This window comes from Anomalospiza imberbis, chromosome 12 (assembly GCF_031753505.1).
Source record: "Anomalospiza imberbis isolate Cuckoo-Finch-1a 21T00152 chromosome 12, ASM3175350v1, whole genome shotgun sequence".
Classification (NCBI taxonomy): domain Eukaryota; kingdom Metazoa; phylum Chordata; class Aves; order Passeriformes; family Viduidae; genus Anomalospiza; species Anomalospiza imberbis.
In genome coordinates this window covers 12,049,692-12,062,603 of record NC_089692.1, presented here as the reverse complement: position 1 = coordinate 12,062,603, position 12,912 = coordinate 12,049,692, and the positions used below count along the sequence as shown (strand labels likewise).

General features: G+C 37.4%; 1 long non-coding RNA gene across 1 annotated transcript; it reads left to right on the top strand.

Moving 5' to 3' along the window:
* The first annotated feature begins 5,302 nt into the window (after positions 1 to 5,302).
* On the top strand, positions 5,303 to 6,992 carry LOC137480974 (uncharacterized). The gene is made up of 2 exons (XR_011003225.1): positions 5,303 to 5,381; positions 6,857 to 6,992. It is a non-coding gene; the product is annotated as an uncharacterized lncRNA (long non-coding RNA).
* The last annotated feature ends 5,920 nt before the right edge of the window (positions 6,993 to 12,912 follow it).

Below are 12,912 nucleotides of genomic sequence, written 5' to 3'. Positions count from 1 at the left end.
CGGAGACACAGGGAGACCCCAAATCCAATCCCTCCTCAGCATGCCAGAGACACAGGGAGACCCCAAACCCCCACCTTGCCACTGCTGCCTGTGTGCCAAGGAAATCCCTTCTTGGTATGCCAGAGACACAGGGAGACCCCAAACCCCCACCTTGCCACTGCTGCCTGTGTGCCAAGGAAATCCCTTCTCATTTCTCACGTGTATAGGCAAAATAAACACGCAGTGTGGCTTGCTAAGCTTGGGAAGTGAAGTTTCCTGCTTTCAGGGTAAGTGTAAACATACATTGCACCTTGGCTGCTTGAGGCAAAACCGCTTCCTCTTCTTTCTACTTGTTCCCCTTTGCACAAAGTAGCTCGCCATCATTCCTGTTTAAGGAGAAGGATGATGTATCCCTGATCACTGGTAAAGGCTGTAACTGTGATGTAGGAATGTGCCTTAGATCAGTACCTTGCTGTAAGGTGAACAGACAAGCAAAAAAAGACCCATAGAAAACCCAGTTTCATTTGTTTGATCGTAACATAAAGATAAGGCTCTTAAGCTAGCAGCTTCCTATATTTTGTTTAATGTTACAGTGTGTCCAATTCTTCAAAGAACAGTATTAAATAAACAGTAATAACTAACATATCCAATGCCAGAAAAAAACTAAGGATTAATCTCCTTTTCTATAACATCACTAACTAATTTCAAACAGTTAATTATCTTTGAAATCTATTGTTTAAACTCTAACTCTGGGTGTGTAATTAATGATTGCAGAATAGCAAATAAGTAATACAGCATTAATTTTTTTATATTATTATATAAGGAAGAAGGATTTTAATCTGTACGAAAGGAAGGTCAGGAAATGAAAAATTGCCTTTTTGCAGTGGTTAACAAAATTGGTAGGACTCCATTCGGTCCACAAGAAATTAGGGGGAGCCTTAGTAAGAAAGGCAGTAAAAGCCAAGAAATATTTCTCTGCTGAATTTAGAACTGGCCTATGGAAACCAGAGCTGCAGGTGTTTGTGGAAATAAGTGGTGTTGCAGGAATTTTAAAACTCTGTAACTTTATGAGCAGTTATCCAAGCCAAGGCAATGATACCAAGTAACCCAATCTACTGCCTCAGGGCATGAGCGGGGGTCAGGAGGGCACTCCTTTTAATGCCCCAACATTACCTGCATCTCAAAAGAAGAGTTTTGTTTGTGTTTTTTTACTGAGTAGAATTCACATTCATAGCAACTCCAGATGGTTGTTGATACTGGGCAAGGAGTGCAGTTTTGTATTTAATATAAAACATTCCTGTAGAAATTTCATTATGCCTCAAAAGGAAAGCCAAAGGTAAGAAAGGGTTAGAGGGGATGCCTTGATGGCCTGACTGCCAGCAAAGCCCCCCTGCACAGCTCAGAGAGGCTGTGTGTGACTCCTGGCTGTGCTGTTATTGTTCCTGGCTTACAGTCAGGAAAACAGAAGGTGAAGGGAGGTACCCAAGGCTACACAGTAAATTGTAAGAGTGAGTTGAGTGTAATAATATATCACCATAGTTAAATACAAGTCTAACAAAATTATCATCACACAGCACAGGTGGGCAAAGCACTTCAAAATTTTATTATCAGAACACTTAGCTTTTTTTTTAATCAAATTGTTATAAATTCTATAGGAATTTACACCACTTAGGTAGGTACCTAGATAGAACTCTTAAGGAAGGTAGATTTCTAAACTAGGAATGGAATTTACCTTAGTAGCATTTTCCAAGTAGCTTCCTGAATTGAGAATAAGGCAGAAATAGTAACAGAGAAAGTTACATTAAAATAATACATTAAAGTTTAAAAATTAACATTTCCTCAGGGTACAGTTGGAATGACTGAAGTATATATTAAAGCTATAAATAATTGCCTTTATAGACAAAGTTGTCTGCAACTTAATTAAAGTAAAAATTTTATATTTTGATTGCAAAAGCCTCTAAAGGTGTTTTAAGCAAAATCAAGGAATATGTAGTCACAAAGCAATCTGAAACAGCAATTTTAATCTGGAAAAATCATTTTGCAGAAATTAAAAAATAACAATTTTCAGAGTGAACCCCTACATTTTAGGTATTTGATTTCAAAGTGTCTCAGAGGTCAGACTGAAATCTCAGGTTATATCTTACACTTATATGGAAGATCCTACACAAATAGTTGGTTTGTGTTCATCAAAAGAAATCACTTATTTTAGAAATGAGCCCAGAGGCTACTGTAAGATATCTTAGAAGCATGACAATGCCTCTCTAGAATTATTAATATATTTAAGACCCCTGATGTATTTTCTGGTATGCTGTGTCATGATTTGTGATTTTAACATCACACCTCTAAAATTATGTTTCAAAATTATTGTGTATTTTCCATGCAGATATAATGAACACAGTAGCACAGGAGAGAATTTTTGTAGATTAGTTAAATTTTGGGCAAATTATACTTCAGAGAAGCCAAATAAGGTGAAGGCTATATCTATAGATTCATTCAAAATGGATTTCCGTCTCAGCCTACAACATATTTATCTCAGGTACTGCCTTAGTTTCAGGTATTTATCATGGGCAGCTTTCTTCAGGAATTTAAACATTGTCTCCAACTCGGGCTGCCCATTATGCATCACTGTATTTAGAAAGCACAATCCCCTGGGAGTGCAGTTGTGCTGATGTGTTATTGTGCCCCCAGCTCTCCATTTCTCACCAGGTTATTCAGCTCAGCCAGCTGGGCTGGGCAGGTGCTGCAGATGCCACCCAACTTTTGTCTGAGTTTTAGTTTTGTGTAACACACCTACATCCGTGCCTCTGGCATTTGTTTCTTTTAGAACCTACAATATTTACATATCCACCAGAACACTGAGAAAAATTATAGCTACTCATAAAAGGTTTGATGAGCTAGCAAATCATCATTTTACCTTTTGCTCAAGCAACATGAGGAGCCAGTCAGCACACGGGAAGAGTTTGTGCTTGTGTACACACTTCTGTGTACAGAGACAGACTTTGAGGAAAATAGGGAAAGATTGGTGTACAGAGGGTGTCATATTTTCACAGTATAAATAGGTTGATTTACTAAAGTCAATCAAATAATTTTTTATAAAAGCAAGGAAAATCCCTAATGGTTCAAGGAGTTTGTTTCTGCAAAACTTTTGCATGCATTATTTCCCCGCATTGGCTTAATATGACCACTCCCAAGCTTAAAATTAAGTTATGTGCTGAATGCTTAGATTTTCAAAGGAACAAAGTATAAAAAATTGCCCCAAAAGAGAGCTGGTTTCAAGGTCTTTTTCTTTTGGAAGGGTTTCCTAAAGTGTATTTACTCTTCATGATGAGATTTCTGATGTCTACAAGTTTCTCTATACATGTAGGCTATTGCCATGTGCATGTGTGGTTGAAACATGACATCCATCTGTTATCTAAAAATATTGGAAAGTTGCAACTCCCAGAAGAAAATAATGTTGTATATTAAGAATAAGGGGCCCAGCATGGTCACCTAGCCTGAATAAGTTTATATTTTACACAAATTCCTGTTGGGTGACAAGGTATCATAAAGTGCAGTTTTGTGCAGTAGGAGGTCATAACAAACCAGAGAAGGAACAGGTTGCAGAGCTTCTGCAGAGCATGTGATGAGCTGTGTTCACACCCTGGCATGCCCTGTAGCAGCTTGTTTGTACATCTGTTCCTACAGGCAGTCGAATCCTTGTTTCACCTTTTGCTCAAACTTTGTTTAATAGGGGCAAGCAGCCTGGCTATTAGAAATAGAAAAAAAGTTGTAAATTGGCTAAATTTAATCTGAATACCATACAAAGCCTTCCTGACTAAGGTACATCAAAGTATATATAAGGTATATTAAAGAATCAGATATTTTTAAATATATAACCAAAGGCTCTATAAACAAGAAAACAGAGAACACCACTGAGAAATGAAAATTTGAAAATGCATATTGTCATCTATTTGCATAATATAAGGTTTTGAGGCTAAAATAAAACCCAACAAACTTAATGAAATTTGCAATAAAACCTAGAAGTGTGTAAATCTAATACTAGCTTCCTCTTATGTCATACTTTCAGTACTATAATAAAAAAGCAGTGCTGTGGAGCAGAATAACACAGGAGAGTTTGGCAGTGGAAAATGCCCCTAATTCAGCTTTAGTAAATTCTGGGCAGATGATTTGGTTAACATGAAGAAGAAACATGAGGATGTGAAGATACAAGTCCCAGAGCAGTAATAGCACCTCCTCTGTGTATGTAAGAGATGGCAGTGGCACAGCTCCCTCCACATAACAATGTATTTAACTAAGGTGCTTAAGTTACAAAACTGGCTGACTTCAGCTAAAAGCTGATTGTTGTCAGAAAGCAGCACTTCCCTTTTCCCTCTGCCCTTCTCCTGTAACCCACTCTGCTCTTGGCTATGTGATCCCTCTGCTGACCTCCAGCCACCTCTGGAACTCATCTGGCTGCAGGTTGTTCAACCTGATGAAACAACAGAAGTTACCTTTGCCCACCTTCCAAAGTGTACATTTTTTGCCAAGTTAGTGAATTTTGTTGCCTGACCTTGAAATGAATCATATAAACCTCAGAGGCAACACAAGAAATATGTGGGAGAAAAGAAAGAGGAGCTGGTAAGGTGTGGACAGGACTCAATGCCCTCACTCCAAGAACTGATTTGGCTCAGCCACTTGTCACTCTCTGGACTCCTTATTTAACCTGTATAGAGAAGTAAGTAGTTCCTGAAGCAATTTAGACGAAGCTCTTATTTGTCTGTCAACTATACTTAATTAAGGAGAATACTTTCACCATTTATTTTCCTAAACTAAAGGTTTAACTTTACGTGGTAAAAATATCCTGCCTTCATCTTCCTTACTCTAAATACAGCCTTCACAGCAAGCTGGAAAATATTCTATGGCTTTCAATTACTTTTTTTCCATTGTTAATCTTTTCTGTGTGGCATCTCTCTCTCAATACTCCTTTTATTTACATTTCCAGGTGTGGAGCCTTTAAATTTTTTTTTTAAATTATTAATTGACTGCTTAATTCAATGCTTTCTTTCAGTGAATGACTTTATTTACAATTCTTGTCATTCCATCATTTGTATTAAAAATATGTCTTCTGTTCTCATTATTAGTCTTCTTCTAGCTACAGAATCATGTTTGCATTCTTCTGTAGTTGCTTTGGCTACATCTGCTTGAATTTTCTTCTGTGAATGCTGTTTGCTATTGGACAACATAGTTCTCCTTACAATTGCTTGCCTTCTGTATAACATTTTATTTGGAGTATTTTTCCAATTACATATATTTTTCTATTTCAGGGCTTTTTTTCCCGGAAAACAAAACCAAACCAAACCAACCACAGGTGGTTGCAAAGGAGCAAGACTTCACTAGCAAATAGGAAAAAAGCCTCAGGAAAAGTAAGAGACAACACTTTTTATTACATCAAACTTGTTCACTCATTTGTTTAAGCCCTGTCAAATAGGCTGAGTCAGAGATTTGACTTTTCCTAGTGTTATGGATCTAACCAAATATTTGTTGCAGAAGATGCTTCTATCACCCAAGGGACTTGACTCTCTCCAGTTCTGTAGCATCTTAGATCTGTAGCTGCATAAACAGGAGACGCCCTCAAACAAGCAGTGTCCTCCTGCCCACAGGTCACACGGGTGCCTTGGAACAGATGCGTGGGAAAAGTGCTGGCACCAGAGGCTGGAGGGAGACTGGGGCTGTGAGTGAGAGGTGGGAAGAAAAGGGAAGCTGTGGCACTGCCCAGCAGAGCTGTGGAGGGCTGGTTGTATGAAAATGTGTGTTTGGAAGCAGTTGTGGAAATCTCATTTTAGTGCATGAAACTTGATAGGTCTGAAACTTACTTACAGATTTTTCTGTACCCAAGTTGCCTATCAGATAAGCATTCTCTCTGATTTTGCAGACAGAAAATGTAGTAGGTTAAGTAACCTCTGTACAAACTTTTTTTACAGGAGGTAATTTGGAAAAAGAGTCAAGACTTTCTGATTTCATGGCAGTTCTTTCCACATTAGATTGTCTTTCTCAGATGTTTTTGGTGTACTTGTTCTTTTTCTCTTTGTATCTCTCTCTTGACAGTTGTAACATTCGTATTTCATTAACATTCTTATTGAATTTGAAACTTTTTTCTTCCTATATTCACCCTGTTGTTTCCCTTTTCCCTTGTTTCCTTAGCCACATCTTCATCATTCAAGTTCCTTCTTTGAGAGGTTTTACAGCACTTTTGTCATAATGGTGCATAAGGAAGGAAACTCCCAATATCAAATACTGGAAAAAAAAATGGGTTTGAGGTACTGTAGCAGTGAGGCCTTAACACAAGTCCTGTTAACCCTGTGTCTTGCAAAACCATCCCATGAATTTTCCTTCTGTCATAACTTGAACTTGTAAATGAAAACACCCTCACATGACATTTGACAATAGAGAGATCTGATTATTCTGTTCAGTATTTTGCATATCTATTTTCTCAACTCTTCTTCATAAATACATGTCATCAAGCACAAATTGAATAGTCTTTCTAAACACATAATTTATTTTGTGATTGTCTGTGAATTGTCCTTTAACATTGTGAGGGCTACTACTGCAATAATGAAGTTTGTTATTTGTACACTATCTCTTAAACCTTGCTGAGTAGAACAGGAATGTCAAAGATTTACTGCTGCTAGGAACAGCCCTTTTCCTCTGTGTGTGTGTGTGTCCATGCACAGAAAATACATTACAAATCAGAGATAAACTGAGTTTCTGCTTATAAACTTCAGGGATTCATTATTTTATTTATTGCATAATATAATATAAAATCAGATCAGTTTATTGTGGTGAAGCTGATTTGATCTGATGGAGTTCAGTCTATTAAATTTCCTTTCCTTTTTTACAGATGACTGAGTTTTTCCCTTGGGATATAGAGTGAGGGTTGAAGTAAAAGAGCAAGCTTTAGTCCTTCAAATCCTTTGCCAAAGTAAGGCAGATAAATGTAAATTTTACTATATCCTACTAACAACTTTAAGGAAAAATACATCTTTGCTTCTAAATACAGTTAAAATCAGTTTGTGTCTAAAAAAATTTAAAAAGGTGAATTAAGCACAGTGCTACCTGAGTATAAATGTTGATTAGGCAGCTTTGCTCCTGGCACATGGGAATGAATTAATACAAGCACAGTATCAAACAGAAGAGACACAGCAGTAGTCAGCTTTCTGTCCCATTATCTTCAAACAATGGATAGAGATTTTTTCAGCCATATTGCAATAGTTGAATCAGCTAATTTAGTGGAAGAAATAATAAACAATAAAGAGAAATGAGTCCAGTTATTTGCATACTTAGTAGACTTCCTGAAGCTGGAAGTAAAGAGTGTTTATGGTATCAAAATTCCCTGCATGCAACCTTCCTCTCCACTGTACCTGGCAGTTTACTGTAAACATCAGAGTATAAACATGTCTTGAGGTTGGTAAGTTGAATACTAATTAATTTGAGCAGGGTTTTCTAGATTTAAGGGATAGTGTGAAAGACAGGTTTGGCCTTAAGTAAACAGGCAGCAAAAACTGGCATCTAGCTGGGAGTATTGGATGACAGGTGAAAATGACTGTGGAGGACCAACCTCTTTGAGGCCTGTAAATGTAAGGATGAGATGGGGGCAAAAATGAAAGATGAGAGTCCAGATATTTAATAGTTTTGTTTCTCAGATCTTGGATGACAAACTTCCCTAGCACTTCCCACCTTGTGAGGCTATCCTGGACTGCCAGCCTGGGATACCAAGAAATAAGAACAAAGCAATGACTACAGAAATATTCTTTAACTTAGTACAAATAAAACTGCTGAAATTATTTCATGATCCTGGATTTATGAGATATTATTTCAGAACATTATTCAATGATCTAAAATCGTGAAGCTTTTTTGACCTAAAAGCAATTATGCATTCTGGAAAAAAAAAAAAAAAGGAAAAAAAAAAAAAAAAAAAAGAAAAAAAGAATCAAACCCCAGGCTGTACTGGGTTTCAGAAACTCAAAAAATTATTTTTTTTTCTTTTACGGGTTCAAAGTATCTTTAGTAAAAGTGTAAAATCTTGCAAATTTGGCTTCCCAGTTTTAGAGCATCCCTTTAGTCCATTGTTTTGATCTGCTGGAAACGTGCCTCAGAGTAATAGGAAACCTTAATCTTTCTGTTAGCGGGCTGCAGGCTTTGCCGTGAATGTGACGGGGCATACCAAACATATTTGCATGCTGCCAGGTGGGGCAGCTGCGCTCCCCTCGGGGCAGGGCTGGAGCATCTCGGCTGTACTGAAAACATGCCTGTTGCACTGAGTAATTCATTACTGGTGGGAAGAGCTTCAACAGTAGTTTTAGGATGCAAATGTAGAGAATCAGCTGAAAAAATCTTTTCTCAGAATCCTAATCAGGCTGAAAAAAAAAAAATGTTTGGAGCATTTTGGAGTTTAGTTTTAGGTAGTCAGAGGAATTATTAAATAGATACTTCAAATACAGTTTTTGCTCTTTGCTAGTTTTTACATGTGAACTAACACATATGCTGCTGAATCTTCTTGATATTTAGTGGAAAAAATCTGGCACTAAAGTCGAAAAAAATTTATTAATATCAATCTATCATCACAAAATAGTTAGATATGGGTTTGTAAATTTCTGAGCCCAAAATTTCTGTGTAAGCTTGAAGCTCTTTACATGTTCAAGCTAACAGAATATTAGAGCACCAAGTTTATGTATTTAAACATAAATAGTGGCAACAATTAGAAAGCCATTATAATTAATTTTATAATTACAAACTATGGAAACAATTTTAAATCCTTTGTAATTAATTCTATAATTAATTTTTTCATGATTAATATGTATTCAGTCTTTCATATGCTGGACATTTTTTTATTATATTAATGGCTCACACTGTTGATGCCCAAGGACCACCTGGTTTAGGAATGAAGATTTTAACAGCCTAAGCAGGAATCTCTCAGTGATAGGAATTTTCATTCCAATTATTGATTTCTAATAAAGATTTTTCATTGCTAGAAGACTTTCTCTGTTAAACTGGAGATGGCTAAAGAAAGGCACAACAGTTTTCTGAGTGTTCTAGCAAGATGACAATTCCAGAGCATTTCTGTGAGTGCCAGGTGTGAGCAGGTACCTGCTGCCTCTGCAGCGCGCACGGTTCCAGCCTTGGGTGGCTCCTTGGGGAACCACTAGAGGCTGCTCAATAAACACAGCCCCACCTTCGCTCTTGAGAGGGTGGATGAGATCGTGTGTACGACTGAAGGAAGACATTCTCAGAGCTCTTGCCTAAAAGACAGCATGTTCTTCCTGGGTGGGATAGTGGGGAGACACAAGAATAGAAATAAAAAAAAAAAATAATTTTCTGATTTCTGGGTCATTTTATTTGCTGGTTGAAATTGTTAACGCTTGAAGACATGATCTTGCTGACTGATGCTATTTCTATTACACAGAGGCCATTCTGTTTGATGAAACTGAGAGGTGGAAAACAAGAAAATTTGTACACAACAAGAGGTTAGAACTCCAACAAAAATATAAAAGAATTTCATCCTTGTCCACTCTAACGAATGACTGCTGGGGGGAAAAGGTGTGTGTGTTTATATATATACTCCTGTAATTTACATGTTAAATATGTATGTATGTACCAATAAATACATGTTCATGTTGTTGAGGAAATATTTAGTAACAAACATGTTCTCTTGTTTCCATCATCCTCTTGAATTTCTTGTTTAGTTCCGATGAGAAAAAAAAACTTTCTGCTGACTGGAGCTGCTGTCTTTTCAATAGCTCGACCACAATGCTTCCTTGTGATCTTTGGTAAAGTCATACAGGGAATTTCTGTAAGTATTGAACTAAACCCTGAACCCCTAAATTTCAAACATTATCTAGGATCTGCCCAGATAAGAACAAAAACTACACAGATGAGAGAGACATGAGTTTTGATAATCAGAAAGCACCACATCACAGAAATTATTTGCATGTACTGGAATTCTAGAGACAGACTCAAAGGAACAAGAGGTGAGAAAGTATCACAGGCAAATGTGGACTCTAAAATGACCTTCCAAAATGGAGCTCACGAATCCAGGCATTTTCATCAGTAAATTTAGTATTGTGGAGCTGAAGGAACAGTAGTCAGAAAGTTACTTGTAGCTCAGTGCTGATTCATCTGGGGTGTTAAATGTTGCATTTGTTAAGCAAGAACAATTGAGAAAGAAGCTGTTTCTCAGAGATTAAGAGGTGATGGGGAAGACTCGATGGCCTGAGGCTGCTTTTGTTCTTAAAAGGTGGGGATGGGGAGGAAAAACGCTGGACGGTATTTATTCATGAGCAAAGCTGGTTAACAAATGGGGACAGGGTGTTTATAAAACTACTATTACAGCCATCAGATTGGAGTCCTTTCTTGAAAGCCTGAACCACTTCGTAGCTGACTAAAGTTATACTTTAAAAAGAGTCTGTTTAAAAGGGTGTGTCTGCGCATACTGCTATAGATGCATGCGCAGAACTATCTGAAAGGAACACTCAAAATACATATGGTTGTGCATCTGATACATTGAAAAGATTTGCCCTTCACACCATCAGGTTTTTGTGATATTCTGGGAAACAAACACTGACATTCAAGATCAATTTCTGTCTCAGGCACTGATGGTATAAAAAGTTCATGGACAGTGCTGTACAGTTCTTTTTTCCTCAGTTTTTTCCTCCTTTTGTGATCTAGCTGTCACTCTCAAAATATTTGAAAATGTAAGATTCCAACGACCCAGAGGCTGAAGTAGTTGCTGTGGGTATTTCAAAATACTGCTAAGTAGCTCTGAGTGCATGACTCATTAACTGATGAAGAATTTGATTGCTTAGTGTCACTTTATTGTTTTGTCTCCTTCTGTACCTGCATCTGAAGTACATTATTGTTCTGTCTTTAGATCAATGTGGTCTACACTAAACTGACTAAAATGAATGCCACAGCACTTCAGTCAAGGAATTTCCTTAAGGAAGTCTGTGATTACATTATTGTCACGCTAAAGTATTTGTTTGAAGGACCCTGTGAGGGCATGAAATCGTGGTGATTCCTCTTCACAGCAGTATTTGTGAAAGCAGCTTACAGTTAAAATGGCATTTTTGGCCCCAGCCAACTGTCAAAAAGAAAAAAAGTTGTGAAACTGTGACTTAGTTTAGCTAAAGAATAGTTAGGGAGTCAAGGCTTCTAAAAATTCCCCCAAAAATTTACTTTCCATAACAAGTTCTAAATCCCTGGTTAAAAACACAAAATCAGCTTTTTACATTGTGTAAGTAATGAAAGGGAGGCTTTGGCCAGTCTTATGGTTTGCTAAAAGGAGACTCTTTTTTTCTCTCTCCTGACTGTGGCCCCTCTGTTTATGCAGGCTCTGGCAGTAACAGAACTCAGTCAGTCTGGTTGGTGATCAAAAGGGGTTTTACTGGTGAATTAACAAGTGGTTTTGGCTCAGCCAGAGTCTGACCACAACTACAGCAGGTACAAAGAGATGGGATATATGAAGCTGGGAAAAAGAAGTGTGGGGAAACAACAAGGGTTTCCCACTTCTGGCAATGCCAAGCTGTTAAACCAGCTTAGCTGTAGTATTTAACTTCAAAAGTTGTGTTCAGAAGCTTTACTTGAAAAGGCATGTGTCAAATTTCAGATTTTTCTGAACAGAGTTGAAGTTCAAAATTCAACTCAAATTTGCAGGTGGTCATGTGAGCCTGTTGTCTGTTAACTATTCAAACCAATAAAGTTTTAGACTTAGGTATTACCTCAATAATACAGATTTAGAAATTTCCCTTAGTTCTACGATGCAATGCAACAAAACACAAAGAGACTTAAACACCCTCAGCCAGTTTTGCAGTCATCTTATCACGCCCACTAAGAAGAAAAGTGGCAGAGCAATGCATCAGTTCATTGTGAATTTAACAGTTTCATAAACGCTAGTCCAGCACTCTCTCAGCAATGCTGCTGAGACTGTTGAATATGTTGTGACACATGACTGTTGATCTGTACTGGGTCTGGAAACATTTTTCCTGCTCTGAGGCTGAACAGGTCTTTGCCAGGCCAGTTATTCAAACATATTTCTGTGTTAGCTAGCTACAAGTCACACAAAATATGAAAAATTGTTAGCTTTAGGCCACATGAGAACTGAATTGTGTTTTGCTTCTGGATCATATCTTGACTACATGATCTACATAACAGAAAATGTTCAAGCAGAGGGTGCTCTATTACTCAGCTGGGAGGGTTAAAAGTAAAGATGTAAGCTACACTGAACAAATAAATGGACATTTACCATTTAACACACAGGACATAATGTTTCTATTAACAGATACTGCTACTGCTGAATGTTCTTATGGACTGTAAATCTTCCTCTAATTTTTTTTTTTTTTTTGAGCTGTAGTTCATGTAAAATACTCAGATTTTTTTTATTTTCTAACAAATTAAAATATTCTTTTGTTCCACCTGCCTCATTGAGACAAACTGTACAGTGGTGCAGGAGTATGTTTGTCTTCTTGCCTTGGGTTTATTGTGCAGTCACTGCCCAAGAACATTTTCAATGGTGACCTAGTTCTGGGTGGGCTATAAAGAAAAATGCCCATTTAAAAAGGGAAAGGGGAAGAATATCCAAGGCCTCTTTGAGGCTTTTGTCTATCACCTCTATATTATGAAAGTCTTGTATCAGATTCCCACATGTCGTTATTATATGTATATAAACATACATATTTTACACTTAAAATTGGATGAGTTTATTATCCTGTGGTTTTCTTTGTAGTGCAAAAGAAGTGTGAGACTTACTACTGTTTGAACATGCCTACTGTAAGTTTCAGATACATCTACTTGTTTTGATATTCCTCTCCAGGGTAAAAAATTCAAATTGGCCCAGAGAACACACAGATCTGGAGGGAAAGGGAAAGTCTAATCATTGGGTAAAATTTGACTGTCAAGTCTTCC